We start from the raw sequence: 25,905 nt of genomic DNA on the forward strand, positions 1-25,905 counted from the left end.
CAGCTGTCCACTACTTTCTTGTCTGCTTCCTCCCCTTAACACCAGCACCAGCTGCCGTGTGTCACTCCAGACACATCTATTAACTCTTTCAGTCAACTAGGGTCAGTTTTCAAAAAAGCTGCTTCAGTGCACCAAATACCTTAGTTGCTTTTTAGGAAGTGATCATATAGCTTCCAAAGGTGCTGAACTAATTTTTACCAAGTAGTTTATGCAGTTGGAAAGTTATCATCATCAAGAACATTTATTGAGGGCCTACAGATATTATCAATTTGTGTTCTCACAGATCTGTATCCCTTTGAGGTAGTAAGAGTCATTTCAGAGATGGGGAACTTGAGGCCCAAGAGATTGTCAACTTTCCCCCTCTTTCTCCTCTGCCTCTCTTTTTCCTCTTCTTCCTCCTCCTCCTCTCCACCTCTTCTCCCTCCTCTCCTTTTCCTCTCTTTCTTCCTCCTCCTCTCAACATCTCCTCCCTCTTCTCCTTCCTCTTCTTTTCCCTTTCTTCCTCCTTCTCACCTCTCCACCTCTCTTCCTTCTTCTCCCTCTCTCCTCTCCTTTTCCTCTTCCTCCCCTTCTCCTCTCCTTTTCCTCCTCCTTCTCCTCTCTCCTCTTTCTTTGTCCCCCCCGCCCCTCTCCCTTACCATCCCTCAGATTTATAAAGAGTCCCCAAATCACCTGGTTAGGGACAGTCTTGGTGTCAGAATTTCAGTATCAACTCTTATGCCAGTATTATTCTTACCAGATTGCATCATCTCCCTTAGTATGTGAGGTTCTGGTGATATGAGATTAAAGAAAGGAAGCCGAGAAGGAGCAATTGGTCTGAGGTCAATGACTTTTAATTGCAAGCAAAAATGTGCTAGGCCATGAGCAGGGCCATACCTGACTACTTTCCCCCTACTTTCCCCCTCACACCCTCTTCTCAAGGCCTTTTCCTTTCTTTCTTTGCCCAAGCTTGGGAGGGGGTGATAGTGGTAATAATAATTGTGGTATTTGTTAAGCACGTACTCCGTGCCAGGCACTATACTAAGCGCTGGTGTGGATACGAGCAAATTGGGTTGAACACTGTCCCTGTCCCACTTGGGGCTCATGGTCTCAATCCCATTTTACAGATCAAGTAACTGAGGCCCAGAGACATTACCAGTGGATTGGGGCAGTGCCTTCCATGAAATGCACAGTGCAGTATACAAAGTCATGAAGTGCAAGATTCTGCCAGGGTTAGAATCTTAATAGAGGTTAGAATAGAGGTTAACCCTCTATTTACCATAGAGCTTTACTTTGTCTCGTGCACCTAATACAGTGCTCGGCACTCAATAAATATGATTGATTGATTGATCGACTGATCTTGTCTCCTCATTACCACTGGATTCCAGTGCCTGCAGTCTCCTTCATGTATCATTTTTGCAATTCTGTGATCCATCAGAAAGGGAGCTTGGATCATGGACTTTAGTGCTTCTTTAGAGAAGCAGTGTGGCCTAGTGGAAAGGGTGTGGCTCCCGGAGTCAGGGGAGCTGGTTTCTAATCCTGACTCTACTACTTGCCTGCTGTGTGACCTTGGGCAAGTCACTTAACTTCTCTATGCCTCAGTTTCCTCATCTGCAAATAGTGATTCCATAGACTGTGAGCTCCAGGTGGGACAGGGACTGTCTTGGATCTGATTATCTCATATCTACCAGAGTGCTTAGTAGAGTGTTTGGCATTTAATAAATGCTATTATTATTACATATGGCAAGGAATGAATACAAGGCTAAATGCCTGCTGCTAATGGTTCCAAGGGGCTCAGGAATCTTCAGGAAGCCAAGTCTATGTTGACAGTAGAGTTATTACCTTGACATTCACATGTATTACAAACTTCAAAGCGCATAGCCTTAAGAGTCACCAAGAGTAAGTAAAATGGATGAAACTACAAGCCTCATTTAGCAAGGAAAAAGTATGGTAACTTGTTGTGCGTGTGCACCCCCTCCCAGGAGAATTGTGATAGTGGTGAAGGGGCCAAGGATAACAAAACGCGTCTTCACCCCTCTTCTATCCAGGCACCCCTCCCTCTCTTCAAGCTCAATTTACACTTACCACATTGGTGTTGGGGGCTACATTACTGAGTTCCCAGGGGCAACTGCTTAAGTTCCCAAATCATGAATACCACTCTTCGTTATTAGAAGACACTATTGATGGCGAAGTTGACCTCAGAGTGAGTGTGTGGCTGAAAAGGCCAATGCAGAATCCACTGACCCAGCCACACGGGGCACAGAAAAATGTTGTCCCGTGTTGTGTGACTGTGCCTAATGCTTGTAGTGCCTGGCACTGTTTTCTCTTTTGTCTCCTTGTCTTTCTTTCCATATGAAGCTTCTTGCATAAAGACAGCTCCTCCCCTCCTGATGGCAGTGCACCATGCAGGCCTAGACACTGCCCTGGAGTCCCAGTTTTCAGCTGGGAGGTGGCCTTGTCTGAGGCTTTTGTTTTCAGCATGTCCGTACAACACTTCCTCTCTCTTTCTTGCTTTCGGTTTCTCAGTTTTAGTGCTCTGAAGAGCAGCTGTTTGGGTGTCCTGCTGTAGTTCATTTTCCTCACATGTCCCATCCAGCAGAGCTCTGTTAAGGTGAACTTAGCTTCAATGCTAGGACACTGACTATGCTCCAATGTTTATTTTTCAAAATTCGGTCTCACCATTTTCTACCAGCCCTTAAGTGACACGGGTGGAACTATTCAAGGAGCTGGATGTGCCACTGTGTGTGGTCCAGGACTTAACAGACAGAAAGTAGGTTGGATGACATTACAGCTCTGTAAATCTTTAGTTTGGTCTGGAACCTGACCCTGGTCATAAGTAATGTAGAGTTGTCCTTTGATTTGAAGATGACACTGCCAAAAGTAAGAGTGCATTTATCAGAGTGAGGGCTTTTGTCAGAGAATCTCTTGCATACATAGTCCGAGAAAATAGACTTGTGCACTTTTTCTGACCCCTTGCCATTACAGTGGGTATTGTTCAGACACCAGTGGTTAAGTGGGGAAAGGTAGTCTTTGGAGGCCTTTAGAGGAGAGGAGAGATGTGAGCTGAATGATGCTTTATGGAGATGATGGAGAGGCAGGGATAGGGAGAATAATTTCTTGGAAGGCAGAGGGAGATGGAGTGAGTTGAATCTCTTACAAAATAAGATTGGGAAAAAGATATCTTGGAAGGAAGTGGGATCTTGATGTTTGAGAAATGATAGGCCTGAACTTAAATTTTCTTACTCCTCTTCTGTAGCTTTCTCATGCTTGAACAAAAAAGATTAAAACCAGAAATTTTCTATCCATAACTTGCATGGTCTGAAAATATTAATCTCCTCTAGTTATTTCAAGACTTCTTTCTGGTACAGCACATTCCCTCTAAATTGGTTTTGAGCTCACTTTGTGACTTGATATCCCATTTATTCTATATAAGACACTCATCCTTTGATTCGACTCCAAACCATCTTTTGATTTGACTCCATGAGAAGCAGCATGGCCTAGTGGAAAGAGTATTGGTTTGGGAATCAGAGGACCTGGGTTCTAATCCTGGTTCCAGCACTTGTCTGCTGGGTGACCTTAGGAAAGTCACTTAACTTCTCTGTGTCACAATTTCCCCATCTGTAAAGTGAGGATTAAATCCTACTTCCTCCTACTTAGACTGTGAGCCCTGTGTGGGACAGGGTCTGTGTCCAAGCTGAGTATCTTATATCTACCCCATTGCTTAGTACAGTGTTTGGCAAATAGTAGAAAACTAATAGCAGCCTTTGCTGAACACACACACATACAAACACAATGTTGAAAGTCCTTTACGTGTTGCTATGCAACCCATGTTGAAAATATCAGGCCTCAAAATATATTTTTTCTTTGCGTAGCTCTCGTATGATAAATACAAAATTATGGTATGTAGAAAAAATGCCCCACACCTTTCTGGAAGTAATTAGATAGTCTTTGTTACAGTTTGCAGGTAGCTGGTGAGAGACTGATGATGGCATATATATGAAAACACAAACTGCAAATTTGAGATTACAGATAGTTTCTCCCTTGAATTAAAGCTCTCAATCAGATCTCTCCCAGTCTATTGCTCCTCTCTAAAGTTCCCTTGGGTAGGCTTTTTGCCATTCCTTGGGGGAACAGCAGGATAGATGTTTGTTTAGAAATTCCTGAGACATTCCCAAGTGTTTCCTATAACCAACCAAAATCCTTGCTGTGCTAATATAATAGATTTTTTGGTAAATCTAATTGACAAACATTTTATATTATGCCAGGGAGCTCCCCCCATCCCTCCCCCGTCCCTCCCCCGTCCCCCCAGCCAAATTAATTATATTTGAAATGGTTTTCAAATAGTTTCCCAATCTTTTATTTCAAAAGCACTAAGCCTCACTCACCCCTTTTCTCCCCACTCTTTTTCTTCCACTTCCTATGGAAACAGAATCAATTTCTAAACAGAGGAAAGCTGTTCAAACCTGGGGGGGGGGGGGTTTGAAATAAAAGCTATCTGGTATTCTGTGGAAGAAATATATAAAAGTAAAAAAAATTCAGTAAAATTACAAGTAAAGCAATTATTAAAGTCCCATCAGAATGCATTCACTAGTCAGAATCAGTCAATCTTATTTATTGTGTGCTTACTGTGTGCAGAGTATCACACTAAACGCCTGGGAGAATATGATACAGCAAAATTGGTGAAGGTGTTCCCTGCCCATGACAAGCTTACAGTCTAGTTTATAGTCTACAAAACAAGGTAGAGTTGAACCATTTAATCTCCACCCCACCCTCTCTTCTGCTTCAGATGATAAAACACTCTCTTTGATTTATACACCTGGATGCATTCTAGAAAACAATGCAGTAATACCACCACTCACCATTCGCTCTTTATGACTAAGAATGCCTTCTCATTTGCACCATTCAACAAAGCATATGAGGAGGGATTTTGTAATCATTAACCATGTCTTAAACAGTTACAGAAACAATACAGGTTTCAAAATGATTAGAAGTTTAAGTGAAATTTAAGTTCCTGGAATGGATGATGTATAGTTAGCATTTTGTCAGAATTATTCCTAGACAAGATACTATTTTCAGTATATTATCTATTTCATTACCTTGTTCAAACTCATTTTTCATCATTATTGTGTTCCTCAAATTGAATAATGTGCTTAAATTTTGTAGTATAGTATGAGCTTTTGCTTTTAGAAGCAGTTTCACAATTAAATTAGAAACAAAATCCCTTCAGTGACATCTAACAGTAAATACAAATAGGAATCATGATGGTGGTACTTATTAAGCTCTTACTATGTATCAAATCCCCTCTCTGGATTGCACCTGGAGAGTTTCCAGTACCCTACCAGTCTCGGCTACAGGAGGGAGAGTCAAGCCGAGGCCTATCCATTCCATTCCTAGCTTGGCCAGTGGCTAGCGAGTGGAAGGCAATCTGCTACAAGTCCAAGCTAACCTGTGCTGGGCAGCAGCGGCATGGGAGAGAGTTGAGAGCGGAGACTCAAGGAGACTCAAGTTTACCGCGTGGAAGAAGTCAATGGTAAACCGCTTCATAGTTTTACTAAGAAAACTCTATGGATAAACTACCAGAAGGATTGCAGATGGAGAGTGGGGCGTTCTGGAAGAGATGTGTCCCTGGAGCTGCTCTGGGTTGAAAATGCCTTGCCGGCATAAGCCAAGCCATGTGTCAATCACTGTACTAAGGATAGATACATGACAATCAGATTGAACACAGTCCCTGTACCATATTAGCGGGTTAACAGTTTAAGAGGAAGGGAGAAGAGGTATCTTATCCCCATGTAATGGAGGAGGAAACTGGGGCACAGAGAGGTTAAGTGACTTACTTAAGGTCACACAGCAGGCCAGTGGTGGAGCCAGGATTAGAACCCAGGCCTCCAGACTCCCAGTCCCATGCTCTAAGCCACACTGATATGAGTGTAGTAGGGGCATATAATTATGTCACGGTTATTGCCTCAGTTTCTTCATTTTAGAAATTGTCACTTGGCAATCCTATTATATACTTCAGACTCCCCAAATTAGCATTTTATTATTGTATTTTTAGGAAAGTGGACTGGTAATTGAAAAAAAAGCTACTCTGAAAAATGCCAAAGACACTTTCTAAAACTTAGTATTTTAGAAATGACTGAAACAATATGAGCATTCACATAAGGTACAGGGCTTTGTTAGCTATGGGGTTTTATTTTTGACTCATTTTTAACTGGTGTAGTCTTAGGGAAGTCATAGCCTTTTTTTGCCCCAGTTTTCTCTGTCTCTTGAAGTCATGCTAATTCTTACAGTAAAGTTGGGAGAATGAATACAATGTTTGAAAGGCACTGATCTAGTTATTCACATATCCTTGTGCATATGTCCCCCTTTGAATTCGAGTGTATGTATACTATAATTGGGAAGCACCATGGCCTAGTGGAAAGAGCACGGGCCTAGGTGTCAGAGGACCTGGCAGAGATGACCCCATCTCTGCCCGTTGCTTGTTGTGTGACCTTGGGCAAGTCATATAACTTCTCTGTGCCCCAGTTTCCTCATCTGTAATGGGGACTCAATATCTGTTCTCCCTCCTATGTAGACTGCGAGCCCCATGTGGGACAGGGACTATGTCTTGACCTGATTAACTTATTTCTACCCTGGAGTTTAGTACAGTACTTGAATCATAGTAAGCTCCTAACTTATACCATAAAAACAAATTTACCTCATAATTAAGCACCCAGCTATGTCTACTACGTGTAAAAACCATGCATGACATGGACAAATAAAACTTTACCTCATGAATCTATGGGATTTGTCTTTGCTCTATAATATTTTGCTGATCTATATTCACCAAGAATGTGTCAGTGTGTTTTAGTAATAATAATAATAATGTTGGTATTTGTTAAGCGCTTACTATGTGCCGAGCACTGTTCTAAGCGCTGGGGTAGACATAGGGGAATCAGGTTGTCCCACGTGGGGCTCACAGTCTTAATCCCCATTTTACAGATGAGGGAACTGAGGCCCAGAGAAGTTAAGTGACTTGCCCACAGTCACACAGCCGACAAGTGGCAGAGCTGGGATTCGAACTCATGAGCCCTGACTCCAAAGCCTGTGCTCTTTCCACTGAGCCACGCTGCTTCTCTTCTTTTAGTCTCTAGACCCTAAGCTTGTTTGGGGCAGGGAACATGTCTGCTAATTCTGTTGTATTGTACCCTCCCAAGTGCTTAGTACAGTGCTCTGTACATAGTAAGTGCTCAATATATATCACTGATTGAGTGATTGATTTTAGTGTTCATGCTCTTTGAGTTTATGCAAGGGAAAGAGGCATGCAGTCAGTATAGGGGTTCCAAAAACAAATCAAACTCCAATAGAACTAGGACCAGAACTAGGTAAGGAGAAGCACCAGAAGGGAAGGGCATTGGGGGGTTTCTATTTCAAACAACTGCTATCCATTTTCTAATTAAGGGGAAAATTATAATTAGAGATATCTCTTACAGCTGGGTAGGTGTAGACCAAGAGGGTAAGCAACTGCCTCTATCTCTGAGACTGTCTGTGGAAAAAGAGGAATTAAGCGGTCAAGACTATTTAACTGATCAAAGTCTTCTCTCCCTTATTACTATTTTCTTTATGCAAAGCAGATTCTAGAAAGCCTTGATATTCAGTTTAGAGATGTTTCAGGCATTCAGCAATGATTAACCAACATCTGTTTGGTGGCAGGGGCAGCCTTTTTCATTTCTATGATGCTAAGTCCTTTCCCTTCTCCATTTTATAACAAGGAAAAAGTAGCCCTGTGGATGTTAAATCACTTAACATCTCTCTCTGTGCCTCAGTTTTCCTGTTCTCCCTCCTACTTAGACTGTGAGTAACCTAATTAATTTGTATCTACTGTAGCACTGAGAACAGTGCTTGACACAGAGTAAGTGCTTAACAGATACCATAAAAAAGGGAAAGGAGGGTTTTTTAAAAAAAGTAACAGCTGCTTTCTGTTAGCAACGTTATGTACATATCCTTAAACTGTTGATTCACCCCTACCTATAATTTATTTTAATTCTGTCTCCCCCGACTTGATTGCAAGCTCCTGGCTGGCAGGTATCAAGTCTAACAACTCTATTGTATTGTACTTTCCCAAGCACTTAATACAGTGCTCCACACACAGGTAAGTGCTCAGTTGATACCACTGATTGACCCTCTTTCCCCCCCACCCAGGATTGTTTGCAGTATTTTGGGAGGAGATTGGCCTCTTGGCCAATAGGGGGAAAGCTTCACCTCCTCAATGGGGTGGAGCTGAGCTCTATTGAGAGACATGGTGAAGGGAAGTGAAATATTGGTAGCTAGCTATGTGCTGTGAGGTCCTGCTTGCATTTTTCATGAGGTTTAGTCATGAGAATCATCATGTGGTAATGTATTTGTCTTTACCCAAGATGTACCTGGGCTAAAAAGGAAGCTAGAGTGGGCTAATTAGGTCACTGAGGAATTTGATCATTGAAAAAGTAGCATGGCCCAGTGGATACAGCATGGATCTGGGGATCAGAAGGACCTGGGTTCTAATCCTAGTTCTGCTACTTGTCTGCTATGTGACTTTGGGCAAGTCCCTTACTGCCTCTGTGCCTGAGTAACTTCATCTGTGAAATGGGGATTAAGATTGAGCCCCATGTAGGACAGGGACTGTGTCTAATCTGAGTAGCTTGTATTTTCCCCAATGCTTAGAAGGGTGCTTGACACATAGTAAGTGCTTAACATAGGTTATTTTAGACTACATTTTATTTCCTAGCATTTTTCAAGGAAAGCTTTAAGGTAGTACATGGCTCAACCCCATGACCTGTTAGATCTTTAGCTTGACCCTGATTGTTCTGGACCACAGGGGTTGTAAATTTTACCCTGTAAAATTCATATCTACTGTTCTCTGTTGTGATCTTTTCTCATTTTGTGTTACTAATTAAATTCCATCTTTGATCTTATCTGGTTTGGGGGTTTGATTTCAGTCTTGGCCTCTAGGGCCTATAGAGAACTCTCAGACTCTGAAAGAAGTTCCCCAATTCTATATTTTCCTTTAGTAGTCCTAAATCTAGAATGGCTGATATTGGTCATTTGTGGTTATATACCCAAGTAAGCCTGGTTTCCAATCAATGAGGAAAAAAAAAGTGCTGGACTCTCATACTTTCCTCCATTATCAGGATAGGAAATTCCATTATGAAATAAAAGCAATTAAAATGTTTCTATGAGCACTGTAGGCTTGCTTTAATCAAGGGATTCTCAGTTGGGAATTGGCAGTACTAAGTTTGTCTGTTGAGAAATGACTGTGCCTCATTCTCATCTCCCTCACCGATGACCTCTTGCTCATAAAGTAGCATGGCCCAGTGGATAGAGCACAGGCCTGGGAGCTAGAAGGACCAGGGTTCTAATCCTGGCTCTGCCACTTGTCTGCTGTGTGACCTTGGGAGAGTCACTTAACTTCTCTGTGCCTGAGTAACCTTATCTGTGAAATGGAGATGAAGACTGTGAGTCCCATGTAAGACATGCACTGTGACTAACCTGATTAACTTGTATCAATCCCAGTGCTTAGAACGGTGCCTGGAACATAGTAAGCACTTAGTGAATACCACAGTTATTATTATCATTATACTATTTCTTGTCTGGAAACTCCCCTCCCCCCCCGTGTCCCTATCACATTTGACAGACCAATCAATTAGTCGTATTTATTGAGCGCTTACTGTGTGCAGAGCACTTCTCTCCCCATATTCAAAGCCCATGAAAATTACATCTTCTCCTGGAAGCCTTCCTTCTCATCTCCCCATCTTATTTTCCCTCCCTAGTGCATCACCTGTGCAGTTAATCTGTATGCCCTAAGCACTTAGGTACACAACCCAACCCTTACTCCTGTGCATGTCCTTATACTCAGTTGCTTCCCCTACCTGTAATTTATTTTAATGTCTGTCTCCCCTGCTCAAGTAGAGATTGTCTCTACTTTATTGTCTTCTGCCAAGCACTTAGCATAGTGCCCTGCATGCAGTAAGCTCTTAATAAATACCATTAATAGATGATGGAAAACTACTATAGCAATTTTTTCAAGGTGTCACTGAACTCCAAAGAAGGTAAAACTCCAGTCATTCTCAATCAACCTGGCCATTGTCTGAATCTTGTAATCATTCAAAAGCTAGCCATGTACTAGATGATGATAAATATGTAGACAAGCATGTACTGTGAATCTCTTGATGTGCGCCAATGAAGTTTAATAATAGCAGTCCTAAATACACACACATGCAAGTGAGTCACACTATAAAAACTTTAACAAGTGCTGGCAGGTGAAATCCCAAGCTTACCCTGAAACCTGTCTCTCCTATAAAAACCTCAACATATAGAAACAAGGCAGTTGGTAAAACATAAGACAATTCAGACTAGTGCAAGACTTGGCTAAAAAGTTTAAAGTTCATTTTCTCAGGTGGGAATTCTTTGCTTTGCCATAGGCTGCTGCAGGTTACGGATTAGATGATTTGTTTTATAGACAGGATATTGAATCCAGGGTAATGTGTTGTGATTTTTTTCCGATTAATTTTGGATCTAAATATATGGAAATAATGATATTTGTTAAGAACTTAGTATGTGCCAAGCACTGTACTAAGCACCTGTGGGGGACACTGATAGGGAAGAAAACTGCCCAAGCTACTTCTGATTGACTTATGGCCAATGCTGGGTGCCCCTACCTGATCTCCCTTTACTCAGTTGAAGGGGCTAATTTACAGTGGGGTTGTGACACTCTGCTCCCTGGCACCAAGCCCCTCCTGGAGACAGAGCATTCTCTGATCCATGGGCCCACAGTTGGCCTGAGTCTCTTCCTCCAGAGCTTCATGGAAAGTTTTCCCTCCCTCTTCCCTGGCACTGCCCCCAATCAGAAGATCGGGCGACCTAATAATTAAAACTTTGAGACAATTGATCAGGAGCTGCTATAAACTGCTCATTTATTGGGTCATCTTGAAGGATTTCGCTGATTAACACGTTGGAGTGCAAGATGAGACACTGTTGTGGAACTGAACAGGAGTAGGTACAAGATAACCAGGTCAGACGCAGTCCCTATCCCACATGGGTCTCGCAGCCTAAGTGGGAAGAAGAACAAGTATTGAATTCCATTTTATAAATGAGGAAACTAAGACACAAAGTTAAGTGACTTGCCCAAGGTCACAGAGCAGACAAATGGCAGAGCCAGGATTAGAACCCAGATCTTCTGACTCAGGCCTGTGCTGTTTCCACAAACACACTAAAGTACTGCAGGATTCCAACAAGTTATCCTAATGTTTATTATGGCTAGCAGAATGTGCATTATCTTTTCTGAGTTAGGTCAGGAAGGGTCTCCAATGGCCTAAGATCTGATTCTTTTATAGATCCGGTTTCCAAGAGAAGGAACTTGAAAGCCTGGAGTCTGAGAGGAGGAAGCGGCGGCCAACAATTCTGCTTCTAACCCTCTGACATAATAATGATAATAATGTTGGTATTTGTTAAACGCTTACTATGTGCCAAGCACTGTTCTAAGCGCTGGGGTAGACACAGGGGAATCAGGCTCACAGTCTTAATCCCCATTTTACAGATGAGGTAACTGAGGCACCGAGAAGTTAAGTAACTTGCCCAGAGTCACACAGCTGACAAGTGGCGGAGCCGGGATTTGAACCCATGATGTCTGACTCCAAAGCCTGTGCTCTTTCCACTGAGCCACGCTGCTTCTCTGACCCTTGGTTGCTCTTGACTGGCAAGGTGGAAACTGTTGAAATTGGCTGATCTGCCCCCGGACCCTCCCAGATTTTCATAGGCTACCATTTGTAAGCATATTATATATGGGCCTAGAATGACAAGCAATTTGAAGACCTGATTTCTTGTCCATTTGGACAGCCAAATTTTTATTTCCTTTTAACACTCATTTCATTAGAAAAGAGTTGTAGAAATGGAAGAGTTATCTAAGGGTAAAAGCTAAGTATATTGATGGTATTTAAGTGCTTACTATGTGCCAGGCACTGTACTAAGTGCTGGGGTAGATACAAGCAAATTGAGTTGGACACAGTCTCTGTCCCATGTGGTGCTCACAGTCTCAATCTCCATTTTACAGATGAGGTAACTGAGGCCCAGAGAAGTGTAGTGACTTGCCCAATGTCACACAGCAGACAAGTGGTGGAGCCAGGCTTAGAAACCGTGACTTTCTGACTCCCAGGCCCATGTTCAATCCACTACACCATGCTGCTTCACTGTAAGTATAAGAATTGAACAGTGGATTTTGTTCCTCATGAAAACTTACTTTTTAGTTTCCTTGTGAGAGTTTGAAAGTATAATCTGAAATAATTATACAAATAGGTGTGTGTGTGTGTTGTGTGTGCATTTGCTTTCTGTTTGCTTTTTATTTTCCTTATTGGGCAATCAGAGGCTGATCAGTGTCAAAAATGACTTCTCAGATATCCCCATGGTAATAAGCTCCTTATTAACACGAACTAGACTGGAGCCAGCTTCCCAAGTGGGGAGTTTGGGTGTGTCTGATTTGAGTAGTGGCGCCAGGAGAGGGGGTGAGGCGGCTTCAGCATAATACTGAGTGTGGATGCACCTGTTATACCTGTGTAAGGTTGGCATTGGTGTGGTGGCTTTTTTGGGTGTTGCCTTTAGTCATCTATACAGAGGGGCACTTGCAGTTTTAACCTTCCTCGTGTGACCAGCTTTTCATCCTGTTAAACTGTCAAATAACTATCTTTGCAGGTAGATTTGCATTCTTAATCATTCTATGAGCTAATTTTCCTGCAGCGATCATTTTGGCTACTAGAATAGGACTGCATGCAGGGCAGCTAAATGACCTGAGTTCACTTCCATTATTGGGTATGCGACTTTCCCAATCCAGGATCATGGCCATATTTGATAACCAAATAGGGCTTCAGTGGTGGCAGAAATGAACCTGCCCAAGAATTGTTTCTCATTAAAGACGACAAATGATTTCACCATATAAACATAAACCACCTATTGATTTTTTTCCTGAATTGCTGATGCAATCTACAGTCTCTGTTTTTTAGAACCAACTCTCAAACCATTAGAGCTTTGGAGAATTACTGGTAATTTCAAACCTCACTTGTACTACTTAGTACTATTTATGCAAACTTTCTCCAACCAACCTCAAAGAGGCAGTACAATTAAAAAAATATATTTATTTCCTTCCCTATCTTACCTAACCTTTCTCCTCTCCCAGTACAACCCAGCCTGCACACTTTGCTCCTCTGACACCAATCTACTTGCTGTGCCTGGATCTTGTCTCTCTCGTGCCACTGACCCCTTGCCCATGTCTTTCTTCTGGCCTGGCGCTCCCTCCCCTTTCATATTGGACAGACCACCACTCTTCTAACATTTCTTTCTGATTAACCTCTCATTTCCCCACCCTGTTCTCTTTTCCTTCTGTGTCACCCTGGCACTTGGGTCTTCCCTAAGCACTTTGATATACACACAACCCCCCCCCCCAGTACTTGTGTACATATTCTTTTATGCTGCTGCTTCCCTTATCTGATATTTATTTTAACGTCTATCTCCTTCACTAGATTGTAAACCCCTTGTGGGCAGGGATACCAACTCAATTGCATTGTACTTTCCCAAGTGCTTAGTACAGTGCTCTGCACACAATAAAGGCTCAATAAATACTATTAATTGAATAATTGTGGTATTATAATTTGGCAGTTATTCTACTAAGCACTGGAGTAGATACAAGATAATCAGGTTGGATGCAGTCCTTGTCCCACAGGGGGCTTGTAGTGGGGAAACTGAGACACAGAGCAGTTAGATGACTTTCCCAAGGTCACTCAGCGGGTAAGTGGCAGAGCTGGGATTAGAATCCAGGTCCCTTGACTCCCAGACCTGTGCTCTTTCCAATAGGCCAAGCTGCTTTCATGCTTCCCAAGATGCTTCCTCACTTGCTCTCTGAGGAAAGTACAAATGAATAAAGAAACATTCAAACCTAATAGAAGGGAGAAGGTGGAGAAAAAATGTCAGGGATATCTCCAGACTGGATATTTGCCTTGGGATAATTAAGGGGTGATTGCATGATTCTTTTCACTTACCTAATGATCACCGAGGAAGCTTAATTAATTTCAAACAACAATAAATGAAATTTATTATTTAGCTTTATATAATGCTTCTCTGAAATGGTAAATATACAGAGAGTTTTAATATGCTCTGATTTTTCTTCAAGAACTACTAGCAGTATTCACAGCGTCATGGCAGGAAATGTGTTTCTAACAGAGAAAAATTGCTTGGTAAGATATTCTTGATACAGGCTTCATTTTTATCTGGCAGCCTCGTGTACACAACGATATGGATTTTTTTTGTGTGTTTTACCCATTTTTTTCCTATTCATATCCTAGTCCCCCATTCATTAAAAAAAAAAAATTCAGGTTAAACCCAAAAAAGCCTCCCTAAAATTCATTTTACAAAATGTTTGCTAAATTTTTACACATTTGTTGCTAAAATGGATCTAAGATTGGCTTAATACTGCCATCTATGCCAACATGTTGCTGGGATGTATTTTAGCTCTAGGCATCTTTTGTAAATGCTGGAAAGGAATACCATTACAGAAGAGCCCTTGTCTTGCAGATACGGTTGTGTGAATCGCAAATAAGAAACCTGAAATAACCCCCCCAAATTTTGAAATCTTTGAACTTTTAAATATGTTTTTTACTTGAATTGAAAAGTGGGATAAATATTCCACGAATTATCAAACATATTTTATTTTTAACATGGAAAATCTATAGGCCATATGTATGACATGCTGCATGGGGGAAGCATATTATATGAAGATAATGCTGGATAGACAAATCAATTTTTGCCTCAAATCTAGATGAGGTAAGAGTAACTCTAAATATCTACCATTAATTGGAATTGCACCATGCAGAGAAAGCAATTTTTTGGAGTTAATTACTCTTGGTCTTGCTTCTGAGCCAGTCTCAGAAATTTCGAGACAGCATATTTGCATTTCAGACTTTCTGCATTTCTTCATCATCATCATCTTCAATGGTATTTATTGAGTGCTTCTTGTGTGCAGAACACTGTACTAAGCACTTGGGAGAGTACAATACAATGTAGTTGGTAGGCATGTTACCTGTCTGAAACAAGCTACAGTCTAGAGGGGGAGGCAGACATGAATACAAATAAATAATTTATAATATATAATTTATAGTACATAAGTGCTGTGGGGTTGAGGGTGGGGCGAATATCAGATGTCCAAAGGTCACAGATCCCAATACACTTTCCCTCCCTCACTGCCCCTCCCCACTAGTCCTGTCTCCTGATCATGTAGTTGCTTCTTTGGGTGAAGTCCCAAAGTCCAGGCAGGTGGGTGGTGGGAAGGCATGGCCACCTGCCCCAGCCTCAGCGTTCCCCCGCCACCCCCAGTAGATATCAGCAACTCAATAATAACATTTAGTGAGCATCAACAATGTGCAAAACCATTTATTAAACATGGACTAGTAAAAATAATTTGCAATAATAATAATTGGAGTATTCGTTAAACACTTACTCTGTCCAAACAGCACTAAAATACATATTCCTATTTTAATGTCTGCCTCCCCCTCTAGACAGTAAGCGCCTTGTGGGGAGGATCATGCCTGCCAACTCTGCTACACTGTACTCTCCCAAGTGCTTAGTACGGTTGTCTCCACTCGGTAAGTGCTCAACAAATATGATCATTTGATTAATGGATTGATCATGTGCCAAGCTCATTGTGAGCAGGGAATGTGTCTGTTTATTGTTGCATTGTACTTTCTTAAGTGCTTAGTACAAGTGCTCTGCACACAGTAAGCGCTCAATAAATACGACTGAATGAATGAATATAAAATAATCAGGCTAGATACAGTCCCTGTCCAATTAATGAATCAGTCAATGGTATTTATTGAGCACTTACTCTATGCAGAGCACCATACTAAGCACTTGGAGTGTACAATCAATCCAGTTAGTAGAAAACCATCCCTGACCTCAAGGAATTTATCATCTAGTTTAGTCTGCAAGGAATAGCAGATGTCTGGGGCCACCCCCAACTTTTTGTACACCACCGTGGAGTAGGACATGGTTCCTGGCCCACAGGTGGCTCACAATCTAAAGTGGAGAGGTGAGACACAGGGTAAACCATTCAAAAACAGTATCAGCAAAAATAACAGTTCATTACTGGGAGGGGATGGTCCTCCTTTCCTCAGGCCCCTCACTATCTGGGGAGGAGTAAATTGCCACAGTCTTCTTAACACTCTGAATGTAGTGAGAGTAGAATTCTGCCTGCCTACTATTCCTGTGTGGGAAAAGGAGGGGAGGGAGCATTGATTAATTCATTCAATTGTATTTATTGAGTGCTTACCATGTGCAGAGCACTGTCCTAAGTGCTTGGGAAGTACAATTCAGCAACAAAGGGAGCAATGTGGCTTAGTGGAAAGAGCACAGGCCTGACAGAGGGACTTGGGTTCTACTCCTGGTTCCTTGAATTACCTGCTCTGTGCCCTTGGGCAAGTCACTGAACTTTTCTGGGCCTCAGTTCCCTCACTTGCAAAATGAGGATACATTACCTGTTCTCTGTCTTACTTAGATTGGGAACCCCATAAGGGACCTGATTATCTTGTATTCATTCAATTGAATTTATTGAGGGCTTACTGTGTGTAGAGCACTGTACTAAGTGCTTGGAAAGTGCAATGTGGCAACGAATAAAGACAATCCCTACCCAACAACGGGCTCTTGTATCTACCTCAACACTTAGTACAATGCCTGTACACAGTAAGTGCTTAACAAATACTATAATTATTATTAAAGAGGGAGGAGGGACTTCTTTTCCACCATGAGTGTGACCCCTGGCTGTCAGATCCTCTTCCCTACCCCTGAATCTGGTGGATCCTAAAACCCCTGATGGCGAGGGAACTCCGGGCCATTTGTTGCCTGGCTCCTGCCCTCCGTTTCTCCTGTACAGTGGCCCCAGCCACTTGGTTATCTACTGAAGTCTCCTCACTGTGAGGGAGCTCCAGGGGCATATGAGGGTAGCCTAAAGCAGTAGTAGCAATGATATTGATTGGGCACCTACTGAGGGCAATGCACTGTACTAAGCACTTGGGAAGCACAACAGGAGCAAAAGACACATTCCCTGACCTCAAGGAGCTTACACTCTTATTGAGAAGACAGATGTAGAAATATTGAATATGCATATGCACAAGTGCTGAGGCTGGGCATAAATGAATACATCTATCTACACATGTGTACACACACACACGGCCTGAAGTGATGGCAAGAATCTGAGTACTGATAATTAGTTGGGTAAGACTTGTTTGAGGAGGTGGAATTTTAGGGGGACTTTGGAAGTGGGGTGCACAGAAGTCTGGAGAAAATTTGGGGATGTGGGGGAGGGATTTCCAGGCCCTGGGGACAACATGAGCTAGGGGACTTTCTATTTGACCTCAGCCTTGGATTTTCAGCTTTTCCATGCTAAATTGCCATAAAAAGTACAGCAGAAAATCTTCCTAATATAGCTAAGGTGTCAACTACTGCTGGATCGATAGACATAGATGGATTCTGAGAACTCTTTTCTACTTTCCATTATGCTTTTTCTCTGTGAGTGTATGTGGAGATGGTGTGTGGACTTATCAAAGTAGCATAACCAGGAAGTGATAGGCCTGGAAATCTAAACCAGGAATGCAGCCTCTGAATCCTATGGGTAGACTGTCGGATCTGACGACAACCTTTCTTATTTTAAAAACTGTATTGAATGATGGCCAGATTATAAACTAGTTTATGGGAAATATTGAATCCAGGATCAGGTTTTAGCACAGAGTTCAGCAATCTGTGGTTCTCAAACCATATCTTCTTGATTCCAAATGAAGCTCATGAGCTTGGGGCACACTCTTTAATTATAATAATTATGGTATTAAGTGCTTATTATATGCTAAGTACTCTACTAAGTGCTGGGGAAGATAAAAAATAATCAGGTCCCACATGGGGCTCACAGTCTAGGGAGGACAGATATTGAATCTCCATTGTGTAGATGAGGGAACTGAGGCACAGAGAAGTTAACTTGTCCTAGGTCACACAGCAGTAAGTGGCAGAGCCAGGATTAGAATCCAGGTCCTCTGACTCCCAGGCCCTTGCTTTTTCCACTACATTATGTTACGGCCTTTGCCTCCATGGACTCAGGCACTGGGAGGGAGATGTTTTAGCCTCTCTCTTACTACTTTTTGAGGAGGAAGTGTCTGCCCTGCCTCTTTGAGCTGAAAAGGACCCAGTGGTGGAGCCAATATGGCTAAACCACTCCTTGCCCTTTGCTGGCAGGACATGAGCCCTGCTGTCCTGGCGACTGGTGGAGTTCCCATCATCCTCATCAGATAGGGTGAGCCAGAGCTACTCTTGCCTTCTTCCCCCACCCCTCTGGCACCTGTGCAAATTCAGCAGCTCTGAGGGCAGGCTGGGCAAGCCAGGCAGGGAAGAGGGCAGAGCAACCCCTGTACTGGACACACTGCATGTACTGAGAGCAGCAGAGGGTGGGATGCAAGTTAGGCAGGGAAGCCTTGAGGCAGAGGCCAAGAGCAACCCTGTCCCAGGTGCCATGCAAACTTATCTCAGTTCCTATGGGGGCTGGAGAAGATGGCCTCCCTGCCCCACCCCTTGCCAGGTCCAGAGCAGCTACTCTGTGATGGTGGCAGTGAAGGAGGAGGAGGCAGGGTGAGTAAGACAGGAATCACTGTGTTTTTCAATTCTGACATGTACCCTCCTCTTTCCCAAATGAAAATAACCAGGAATAAGTATGTTTGTTCTCTCTCTCTCCCTCTCTCTCTCCCCCTCCCCTTCCATTTTTTCCTCCTCTCCTTTCTCCCTCTTTCCTCTACTCCTCTATCCCCTATCCTCAAGGAGCTGAAATTCTAATGGGAAAGAGAAACATAAAAATATGTACACTATTCATTTTGATAAAGTGAGTGGATATACCTATGTATACACACATTTATATCTGCTCACTTTATTTTGTGTGTGTATATATATAAATATATATTTATGTATCTGTGCCATGGAGGGTGTAAATAAGCACCTAAGTGCATATATATTTATGTATCTGTGCCATGGAGGGTGTAAATAAGCACCTAAGTGCTAGAAATGACTGTTGGGGTATAGCAGAAGTGAGCAGATAGGGAAGGTAGGGCTAGATAATGGAGAGTCTCAAAGTCAAATGTGAGGAATTTTTGTTTGATGTGAAAAAACAGAAGGAACCAATGGAGGGTTTTGAGGAGAGGAGAAATGTAGGTCAAGCGATGCTTCAGGAAGATGATCTGGGCAGCAACCAGCCCTGTAGAGCGGAGGGAGGAGACAAGTGAAGAGGAGAATACAATAGTCTAGCAGTGGCAATATATCACCTGGTTCTAGGTTGGTAGCAGTTTGGGTAGATTGAAAGAGCCAGATTAGGCAATGTTTTGTAGGAAAAGCCAGCCAGGGAAGAGATGATTTGCACACACTGATTACAAAATGAATGAGTTGTGGTCTAGATTTGAAAATGTACCCAGGCTCATATAATTTTGAAAGTCAGATATAACTTTTAATGTCACTAATATGGGAAACCAATAATGAAGTCCTGGAACTTGTTCAGTTAGTGAGTTATGATATTTATTAAATGGTTATTAGGTGCCAAGCATTGTGCTAAAGCCCTGGGGGGAGATTCAAATATAACAGATCAGATACAGTCCTGGTCCAACGATGTGGTTTCACAGCCTTGAGGCACCATTCTCAAGCAGCTGCAGAATGGGGAACTGAAATGGGGCCTACACAAGTCAGGGAGGTTAGGCTTCATTTTTTTTTTTTAAGGGTATTTGTTGAATGCCTACTATGTGCCAGGCACTGTTCTAAGTGCTGGGGTAGATACAAGCAAATCAATTTGGACACAGTCTATGTTCTACATAGGGCTTACAGTCTTTATCTCTATTTTACATATGAGGTAACTGAGGCCCAGAGAAGTGAAGTGACTTGTCCAAGGTCACACAGCAGACAAGTGGCGGAGCAGGATTGGAACCCAGGACCTTCTGACTCCCAGACCCACGCTCTAACCACTAGAGATGCACAGACTCATGCAATGTGGTATAGCAGCAGACTAATGGGAGACAACTGCACCAGACAGTGCAACAGTGTCTTGGGAGGGAAGGGGGGTGGGGGGAGGAGTGGGGTAAGGCAATGTGTGAAAGTTACCCTCCTCAAGCAGAGGCTTCAGGAAGACCAAGTGGCAGATTTGCAAACAGCAACAGGTGTTGTGAATAGCCAATACATCAGTGCAATGAAGGACAATCTTACATGTGCACACAGTGTGGAGTGGAGCTTTAGTAACATACCGATCTTTTCAGGCACACCCAAAGGTATGGTTAGGGTCTCATCATCAATAGCATCATTTTTTTATTAGGCATGATATGTATAGATATTCCTATATCAGTCTATAGATATTAGGGAAGTGGCATGGCCTAGTGGAAAGAGCACAGGCCAAAGAGTCAAAGGACCTGAGTTCAAATTCTGGCTCCACTGCTCATCTGCTGTGGGACCCTGGGCAAGTCACTTCACTTCTCTGGGCCTCAGTTACCTCATCTGTAAAATAGCAATTAAATCCTACTCCTTCCTACTTAAATTGTGATCCCTGAGTGAGAGAGACTGTGTCCAACCTGATTATCTTGTATCTACCTTAAAGCTTAATACAGTGCTTGGCAAATAGCAAACACTTAAGTGCCATAATAATAGTGATAATAATAGATGAAATTTTATCATTTTTCAGTTTAACTCAGCTTTCACAAATCCAAATTTGAACTTCTTAAATTCTTCTTTTTTGAGGGAAGTTGTCAGATACCTGGTGATTCTCATCCTGGCATGTTTTGGCAGGCATGAACTACTCACCCATTTTGACTAACTTGTAATTGACTTTCAGTTTCAAGTAGAATTGTTGCAGGCTTTTAATTTTAGGTTTTGGACTACAAAATGATAGATCTTTTTTAAGTTTTCCTTCTGTTTTTTCATTTTGGCTCTTTTTGTTTTTATTAATACTGAAAACTGGACAAGCATCTGCTATTTCTGTGATTATTTCTGCTGTTCCTGTCTGCAGGATTTGAGAGATTTATTATATCATCTCTCAGCTTTCTGAGTCCGGAGAAATGCTTTAAATGGAGATTCTACACAATTGATCCTTAATCTTGACTGAGCCTATCACTACAGAGGCAAAGATGTGGCACAAAACTCAGAATACGAAAGCATACACTCTGTTATTGAAAAAAACCAAACCAACCCAAAAAACCAAACTTTTTTAAGATTGAAATATTTTGGTTTTCTCTATTGGTCAAATGAATTGGCTAATTATTCGATTTTCTTTTCTCGGGGCAACAGGTAAAACCAATCTCAACTGCCCTTCTTTTTTATTATAATAGGCTGACAAAAATATTTCTAGCCTTATATGCAAAAGTGATATTACACTCAGTCAAAGGCCTCTATACCTTTGGAAGTAAGGATGAAGGAAAATAGTTTTAACCCAATTTAGCTCTTAATGGGACCATTCAAAACACAGAATTTAAGTATACAACATTCTACTCCATTGCTTTCATATTAACGGTTGAGGTTTGGAGCTTAGAAAAGGCATGAGAGAGATCAAATGTAGTCAAAATTGTTTGGCCAGGTTGGGTACAAATGCCTCATTCCAAAATACACAAATGAAAAATTTACATGTGAAACTCGCATTCTCCATTTATTTGTAAGTCTTTCACTTGTACGTAGCGTGTCGTAAGAAGTGTGAGCTCGCCACCTAGAGGAGAGATTCCGAATTTAAACATAGCTTTTTGGGGGACATGTTCTCCAGAATTACTCAAATGTCCTAAATCCTGCTTTTGGTCCAGTGGAAAGAACCCCCCCCCCCCCCCCCCCCCCCCCCGGTATCAGACCTTGATTCTAGTCCTAGTTCTGCCTGTAGCTGGTTCACGTGGTTGTGCTGCATTCCTACCCACCTACTCACTTGTTGTACTCCATGCCCCAATGGGAACATGACTGAAGGGAGTGTGAGGCATGGCACTAGCTGCTATCAATATTAACAATTTCTCTATGCAGAGTTTTAGTTCTGCACTCGCAGGACCAAGGTTCATATGCCATTCCTGATGGGAGACTCCATCATCATTTTTTTAATTTTATGGTATTTAAGAGTTTATTACGTGCCAGGCACTATACTAAGAGCTGGGGTAGATAAAAACTAATTAGGTTGGACATAGTCCATGTCCCACATGGGCTCACAGTTTTAATCCCCATTTTACAGATGAGGTCCCTGAGGCACAGAGAAGCTAAGTGACTTGTCCTAAGTCACACAGCAGAGAAGTGGCAGAGCCTGAATTAGAACCCAGGTCCTTCTGACTCTCAAGCCCAGGCTCTCTCCACCTGGCCATGCTGCTTCTCTATCACTGAATGGTAGGACAGCAACAAAATGTCAACAGCAGTCAATAACTTGTTCCTATAATTAGAAAATATTTATATTTACATCAAAGACTCAAATGCTTCCAACTGACTCTTAAAATAGAACACCACCTGATTATTTTAATTGTCCTGTTATTGGAAAGGGACTGGCATTTCAAATATATTCGTAGTAATATTATTTATTAAGAGCTTACTGTGTGCACAGCACTGTACTAAGCGCTGAGAAAACACACACGTGGGAATTAACATGGTCCCTGTCTCTCATGGAGCTCTGAACCTTTTCCTTTGAGTACATGATGTGGAAAGAGATACACAGAGTAGGTAAGGAATTTGTCCAAATAGGACGCAAGCACATTAATGTGTCCGGATCATTTATACATTTCCAGAAAACAAGAAGGTAGGAAAGAGTGGCAGAGTGATTCTTTAAGTTCCTCTACCTGATTTATTTAAACCTTAGGCTTGTGTATATTTACTAGATGCCTGCCTCTCTTGGGTGTGAAGCTAGGGCAATGGAGCTAAACCCAGGCTAGAAATCTATGTCCACCTTTGTCTGGTCTAGTCCTGGTCCCTGCCCATGCTTTTTGGGTACTAGTGTGGCATGGTTATTGACTTGTCACCAGACAGGAAGTGACCCAGGGTGCACTTGTGTGGAGCCCCCTAGAACCACAACACAGCTCACTGCTCCAAAATAACTAAGTTCTGAATCACTTTGTTTGGATCAACTGACTTCTGGCTCAACAGGACCCTAGCCATGGCATCAGGGCCCAAACTGGGAGCCTGGGAAGGAATACTCAAACCCATTCTGACACTGACCGGATTGGCATGGTGCCAACCTAAAGTACGTTTTGGTTTCATGGGAGCCTGCTGGGTGGCAACATTCTGGGCAGGCTGTGCTTCCTGATTTCCTCTAAATTCTAGAGACTGTTGAAATAGACCTTTTGACTAATGATGGGGACAGCAGAGTGTAGTGGTGAATGCATTAACAAATTACACTGTAAATTCATTGTGGGCAGGAAATGTCTGTTATATTGCTATATTGTCCTCTCCCAAGTGCTTAGTGCAGTGCTCTGTACATAGTAAGTGCTCAGTAAATACAACTGATTAATTTAGACCCCAGACTTTTCAAATGGGTTGAGATTTGAAGCTGAAAAATCAAGACATAAAAACTAGAAAAGCTCTGACATACCACATGCTTAAGACATTTGAAAGTCATCCTCCAGAGCATTTAAAATAATATCTATTTCTGGAAGTTTTATAATGATATTCCTTCCCATTTCTCCAATTTTCATTTGTGCATCAAACCTTCTCAGCATTAGGATATTTGGTGAGAAGGCAGCATTCTCTAATATCTAGAGAACTAGACCTAGAGTGAGAAGACCTTGTTCACAATCCAGTTATGTCCTTGAGGCCCTCAACCTGATTTTTATCTTTAGGAAAAACCTTACATTTTCAAACCAGATAGCAGTTTCCTCAACGGGAACACCGGGAGAGTGAATACATCTCCCTAAAGTGAACAGTTTATTCTGTAAAAGTAGCATGAGGCTTAGCATGAAAACTTGTAGATGAGGGTTTTTTTTTTTAATAATCAGGGGTATTTATTGAGCACTTGTACAGAGCACCGTACTAAGCATTTGGGAGAGTACAATTGAGTAGGTAGACATGATCCCTGCCCTCAAGTTCACAAAAGTTTACATGCCCACATACATTTTTAACAGCCCAAACCACATTTGCCATTGTTCCCTCTTTAGTCACACTCATTCTTTCCTATTATTTTATATTACATAAGCATCTACCTGCTCAGAGCTTTCTCATTCCTTGAAAACTTGAAAAATCTGAGATAAATGATTATGGAAAAGAAGAGACAAATGATATATAATGACAAGAGGTGTTTCTAAATGCTGTTCTTCATTAGGAAATGAAAAAGGGAAGAAGGAAGAGTAAAAGAAGTGGGGGAGGGAAAGTAAAGGAGAGAAAAGGAAGGAGAAGGCTGAGAAAGTGAAGCATAGGAGGGCAAGGGAGGCATTTGGGGGGAGAAGACAGTTTATTATTTCATTATTCACTAACATTTGTTCACTTAAAAGTGAACTTTTACAGAAAATTCAAATTCAGAAAATAAGAATATCATGGAATCCCATTTCTTTATCATGAAATATCTTGTTAAGTGCTTACTATGTGCAGAGCACTGTTCTTTATCATGATAAAGAAATGCCAAATGCTGTAACTCAATTTCTTTCCTAGCCCTTATGATGCTTTGCAGACAGTAAGTCCTTAACAAATGCTATTACTATTAATTTTTGATTTTTTTTTTCTTTAAGAAAAATTCTTAATTCACCCAAGAAGCAAGGTGTGGTGTTAATCGCTGCACATTTATCTGGAGAGGGTTAAAGTTCATATTTCTCAACATATATTAATCTGAGTGTGACTGACCAAATTCCACTAGAGATAATGAAGTTCTCCTTACCTGGGCGGTTTCAACTGGATGTAACATTCACCTTCACTTTCCTAAACCTTCCTGGAAAGTTGCTGTGCATTATTTAAAAGCTTAAATCTGTCCAGTGTGGCCTAGTGGAAAGAGAACAGGCCTGGGAATCAGAGGACCGGGGTTCTATTCCTGGCTAGGCCAAATATCTGCTATGACCTTGGGCAAGTCACTGAACTTCTCTGTGCCTCAGTTCCCTCATCTGCAAAATGGGGATTCGATCCCTGTCCTCCCTTCTACTTAGATTATGGGACCTTTTTGTCTGTACCCCAATGCTTAGTACAGTGCTTGGAACATAGTAAGCACTTAACAAATACCACAGTTATTATTATTATTATAGGAAGTGTCAAAGAAGTATAAATGCTTCTGACTTTTCAACTGCACCTACCTCCCCTGCAATTTTCTCAGGATCTGCTTCTACCTTCTTCATCTCTCTGGAATTTGAAGGGATAGTAGCTAGTTTGCCAGGCATCAGTTTTTTTTTTTATGGAAAGTGGTTTGAGGACTCCATATCTCTCTTCTATGGTGTCACTGAAGAGTACAATATGGCTATGTTTGCATAGGCCAAGCACATTTTTCAAAAAAATAGTTTTAGAGTAGAAAATTCCAATCTACATGGGGAAAAATGTGACATTAACCACCAACCTAATAGGTTTTGTCTTGGTCTGAAAGAACTAATGTTTCAGGATCGATATAGCATGGTCTCTACCACTTGTCTTCACCCTGGTAATCAGGATTTCAGCATATCTGCCTAATTGTCAGAACTACATTTAGGATTTTTCATTGTCCATCCATTTTCCATCTATCACTGCTGCTCTGGATGATGGCCTCAGGGCAGAGCTGAGAGTCTCCGAAAGCTGGTGGCAGGCTGGTGGGAAGAGGGAGAATCTAGGACAGCCACCAGCAGCCAGACAGGAACTGTTAATTGAACCAAATTTCTGGACCAGTAGGAGGTCAAGAAACAGGACACGATCTCTTGGGAAAAATATCCTGTCTGCATTAATCAATCAATCAATCAAAGGTAGTTATTGAGTACTTGC

The 25,905-nt window shown here is 41.9% G+C and overlaps 1 non-coding gene across 1 annotated transcript; it reads left to right on the plus strand.

Moving 5' to 3' along the window:
* Positions 1-5,277: 5,277 nt before the first annotated feature.
* LOC114808308 lies at positions 5,278-5,415 on the plus strand. The gene has a single exon (XR_003756154.1). It is a non-coding gene; the product is annotated as a small nucleolar RNA SNORA7 (small nucleolar RNA).
* Positions 5,416-25,905: the final 20,490 nt, after the last annotated feature.

This window comes from Ornithorhynchus anatinus, chromosome X5 (genome assembly GCF_004115215.2).
Source record: "Ornithorhynchus anatinus isolate Pmale09 chromosome X5, mOrnAna1.pri.v4, whole genome shotgun sequence".
Taxonomy (NCBI): domain Eukaryota; kingdom Metazoa; phylum Chordata; class Mammalia; order Monotremata; family Ornithorhynchidae; genus Ornithorhynchus; species Ornithorhynchus anatinus.